This window comes from Vespa velutina, chromosome 2 (assembly GCF_912470025.1).
Source record: "Vespa velutina chromosome 2, iVesVel2.1, whole genome shotgun sequence".
Classification (NCBI taxonomy): Eukaryota; Metazoa; Arthropoda; class Insecta; order Hymenoptera; family Vespidae; genus Vespa; species Vespa velutina.
Window position 1 is genome coordinate 3,616,810 of NC_062189.1, and position 5,000 is coordinate 3,621,809.

A 5,000-nucleotide genomic window follows, 5' to 3' on the forward strand; every position below is an offset into this window, starting at 1 on the left:
ATAAGAAACCAAGTACATTTAATAAAATTTTACGATGAAATTATAAAAAAAATATATATTCTCTTTCCTATTTTCAATCGATACAATTCGAATTTATTTATTGAAAAAATTGATAAAAATAATCTATTAATTCGTTCGTTAACTGATCATCATTATTTAGATATTTATATATGTATATATCTAAGACTAATAATGGATTAAAATTATCAATTCCAAAAAGATGTACAAATTTAAGAACTAATTCGATGTTAGAAATTGAAATGATCGTGATATAAGTAAATATACAGTATATATATATATATATGTATATGTATATATCGTGTCGTAAGTGACATTTGAGGTAAGTGATTCGACACGATCGGTGACAGTAGTGGTATATCGACGTGACGCGTATTTACGCTTCTTAACTGTGATTTATTGCAACCTTTCGTAGAGAGGAATCGTATGGTTCATTCGTAGAAAGGTAAGAACGATCGATGCTTGAGCATTATTCGACGAACGTGTTAATGCTCCGCTTTCGATTCGAAAATGTTTCACGCAACTTAGATACTTTATCGTTCTAATACCATTTATATTTGTTTGTGTATATGCGCGTATGCGTATACATATAGATAAGTGTGCACGCATGTATGTGTGTGCGTGTAAGTATTAATAGTACGCACGTTCGTGTGTGTATGTGTGTATATATATATATATATATATAAGTGTTAGTTGCTTACGCTCGCGCGAGTTTGAAAAATGGAAATTCTCTTGGGCGAAAGGAAGCTCGAAAAAAATATCGCTCAAAGACCGGTTCTCGATCCAGGTCTCCCTCTCTTTGATCACTCCGGCCATTCGTTCACTGAGTTCGTTGAGCCTTATGCGAGTCCGTTGAGATCACCGAGAGAGTATATCCATGCCCGAAGATTAGAGAGAGAGAGAGAGAGAGAGAGAGAGAGAGAGAGAGAGAGAGAGAGAGAGAGAGAGAGAGGAGAGAGAGACTTAATCGCAAATCTATGACTTGACCCCTTCCTGATAAGAGAGAGAGAGAGAGAAAGGTATGGTGGCATGAACAATCCCAAATTGTAATATCTCTTTAACTATTTATAAGAATGAGATCAATCTTCTATTAGATTAAGCTAATATACAAAGGGATATGTATTATTATTTTTATTATTATTATTATTATTATTATTGTTATTATTATTATTACTTTAATATATTTTATACTATTTCTCTTTCTTCCTCTTCTTAAAATAAAAATGTTAATATTTCTAGAGTGAGATCGATCTTCTATTAGATCAAGTTAATATACAAAAAGATAACTCTTACGATTCTTATAATAGTAATAATGATAGTAATGATAGTAATAAAGAGAGCTAATAAAAAATATTTTAAAGTAATAATAATAATAATAATTATTATTATTATTATTATTATTATATTATCTCTCCTTCTTTCTTTCTTCCATTTCTTCTAATAAAAATTGTTATTATCTCTAGAATGAGATCTTACAATTAGATTAGCATACAAGGGTATTATGTTTATTATCATCCGTTAGAAAAAAAAAAAAAAAAAAAAAATAAGTATATAAATATCTTCGGATTAAGGTCAATTTAAAATTAAATTGTTCTCTTTTTTTTCTTTTTCTCTTTTTCTTTTTTCTTATTTAGAACGAATAAATATAAAAATATCCTTATAGCTATATAATGTTAATATATCAAGGTGAAACTCGATCTTTATTATCATTCTTACTATTATTATCTAGTGTTAGTATTAGGTATTATGTTGGATATATAGTATATTTTGCATTTAAAATTTAAATGACCCTCTCAAGCGTCACGCCATTCTATTTAGGTTTCTAAAAGTATCGCGAACGAGATATATATATATATACATATATAATGTGTATATAGAAGAGGGGAGAGAGAGAGAGAGAAAGAGAGAAAGATTTCCATAATCAAGGCTATTCTTGAACTTGAATTATTTCTATTACATAAAATCTCACGTACTAAAAGCTTAAATCATCAACGATGGAAATAAACGTGTCGATCATTAATCGTCAATTAACTAAATTAAATCTCAAGGAAAGTTGTCGCGTGTTGTGTTGTTTCCTGTCATGGGTTGTATCAGTAGTTACGCGTTCTACCGACTTTCTAACGTTGAAAATAATGATGATAGCTAGCGTACTAGTATCTACCTTCATTCGTTGCGGTGCAAGAAGCGCATTCAAAGTCACGACGCTTCGTAGTAGTAAAGTAACTACGTTTGCAAATAATTTCACTCGGTGGGATTATGCAAAGCGTGTCGTTAGTTCTTCGATTCGCATTCTTTTTCTTCGTTCGTGTTTCTTTTCTCTCTCTCTCTCTCTCTATCTTGTTGAATATTACTTCGAAAAATTTCCACTATTATTTGCCTGAACGTGTAAGTAAATAATTTAGATATTTGGCAATATCAATTGTTCCATACGTTTAACTCTCATATATTATTATCATTTATGATGTAATACAATAGATTATTTATTAGATATATTTTCTTCTCTTTTTTTTCTTCTTGTCTCTCTCTCTCTCTTTCTCTCTCTCTCTCTCTCTCTCTCTCCTCTTTTTTTTCTTTTTTGTTAGATAATAACGAGATAAATCTATAGACACCATCTCTCGTATCTCCTTTAATTAAAAACTCATTATTACGTATGTCCTTTTCTAAAGTCACGAAGCCCATGAAGTTATCGTAAATCAAATAATGCAATAGTCGAGTGTGTTAAAATATATCGTAAAGTACATTACCAGTATTACGATTCGTTGGGGAAGGTAAGCACACATACCTTTTTCAGCGTGCAAAAACTTCTACCTTCCATATTTAAATGGACACGGCACACATATGTAGCACGTCCGTTTCCCCATTTTAAAATTCTTTCGGAAATTCTTCGTAGACGTTTATGCAATCGTATTGTTCAATTCACATTGTTTACTATTTTTCTTGTTTCTTTTCCTCTCTCTTTCTCTCTCTTTTTTTCTTTTTTTCTTTTTTTTTTTTAATCATCAACCTGTCAACCGCCTTTCAACTGGATTTTCACGATTCCGCCACTTTTTCATCCAATGAAATTGTCGTCTATTTATCCAACTAATTATCTAACATAATTTATCGTGTGATTTAGGGAAAGTGAGAAAGAAGAGAGAGAGAGAGAGAGAGAGAGACAGAGAGAGAGAGAGAGAGAGAGAGATAAAAGGAGATATAAATACACACACACACACACAATATATATATATATATATATATATATATATTAATTCATGCGATAAATTAATCAAGCGTATCGCGGCCAAGAGAGTTCGTTGTTCGGTTCGGTCGATTTGTCGTACGAGAAAATATATATATATATATATATATATATATATATATATATATATATATATATATATATATATCTTTAGAACATTCCATATCGAGAACGCTTTAAGTGTTATTAAAACACATAAATTATAATTTTTCCAAAGCAACGAAGTTCGATCTCGTAATAATTTTCAATTGGTTAGAAAAAGAAATAAGAGATTATATTGTTCAAGATTCGCAAGAAATTTGTAGTCCGATTTTATCGCCTATTGGGAAATCTCAACGTCGTCGTTCGTTTTTGGTCGACACGAAAAATTACGCTTGGTCCATTGTAAATTATGTAAGGATTATGAGCGAACGTAATTTCATTTTACACTACGTCGATCTGATCGTCAATAGTTTGTTTTTCTTTTTTTATTCGTTTTTTTTTTCTTTCTTTCTTTCTTTCTTTCTTTCTCTCTTTTTTTCTCTTCTTTTTTTTCTTTTTTTCTTTTTTCTTTTTTTTTTTTTTTTCTTTTTTTTTTTTTCTTTTTTTCGTAAGAAAGCTATTACGAAAGTTTTGCGTCGGCGTTTGATCTACATCGACGTGTTATATTACGTTCGTTTAAATTGTTTTCTCGAAAGGAATAATTTTTCTTCCGTATCTTTTCTTCTTTTTCTTTTTTTTCTTTTCGTCAATTATAAATTAACTTAAAATATCTTTCATAAACATATCATCTAACGAAAGATCTAAATAAGATTTTAAGATCTAAAAAGAAAGATCGTTAATATATATATATATATAAAAAAAAGAAAAAAAAAAATCTTTCTATTAGAATCTTTTTTAGATGAAATGTTTAGAAGAACGTAATGTAGGTCAGAAGATCATTACAATTAAATGAACGTCCGTTTATCCTCTATAATTATAAACACGAGCTCTCGTTTTGTTTTCAATACTTTTGTGTTTGGATTCGGTAAATAATTCGCGAGATCGACTTTATAATAATTCCGGTTAGTTTTTCGATCGAGTATCATACGAACGCCGACGTGAACTAGCCAAACGCGACGTATATTATCTCTGTCGCGTCTATCGCGACGAAGAAAGAGGAAGGAAACCATTATCGAGTGAAAATATTAGAAAACGCTTTCCTTTGCGGTCGTAATACGTTCGGAGCGTGCGATCGGTGGCCGGTTTGCTATCGATCCTCGTCATGCACGTGATATCAAGTTGCGATCCATCGATTGATCGATCGACGAATCGAAATATGTGGCTCTTTTTTCTCATTTTTTTTTTTTTCTTTTTCTTAGATATCCCACGTAAGAAACACCAATTTTCGTTGAGAAAGTGAATTCTAAAAAAATTTCTACGAGTTATGTATCGTTAAATAATAAAAAAAAATAATGTATATATATATATATATATATATATATATATAAATAAATATATATAAAATAAAAAATAAAAGCGTACGAACAAATAACACTTTAATAAATTATAAAAATGAAAGAAAAATAGAGAGAGAGAGAGAGAGAGAGAGAGAGAGGGAAGAAGGGAAAAGAATATAAAAAATATCTCTAATGATTATCTAACTTTGATCACTTAAGTATTTGTCTTTATATTTGATCGATTTCTAAATGGGCATCGCGCGTTAACCATCGGTATTTACTCTTACACTTTATATGATCGATCGATCGTTTGCAAAGGAATCCGT

At 30.1% G+C, this 5,000-nt stretch overlaps 1 protein-coding gene across 3 annotated transcripts in view; it reads right to left on the reverse strand.

Annotated features, from left to right (window-relative positions):
* Positions 1-5,000, reverse strand: part of LOC124947308 (angiopoietin-2) — a 37,299-nt gene that overhangs the window by 18,461 nt on the left and 13,838 nt on the right. Inside the window, exon 1 of one of the 3 annotated variants that reach the window (XM_047489301.1) lies at positions 2,801-2,824. The exons of 1 other annotated variant lie outside the window; for it this stretch is intronic. The gene's annotated coding sequence lies outside the window, so the exon portion shown is untranslated. Of the gene's footprint in view, positions 1-719; positions 826-2,800; positions 2,825-5,000 lie in introns of those variants that run through there. One more of the 3 variants, XM_047489302.1, reaches the window with a different exon arrangement.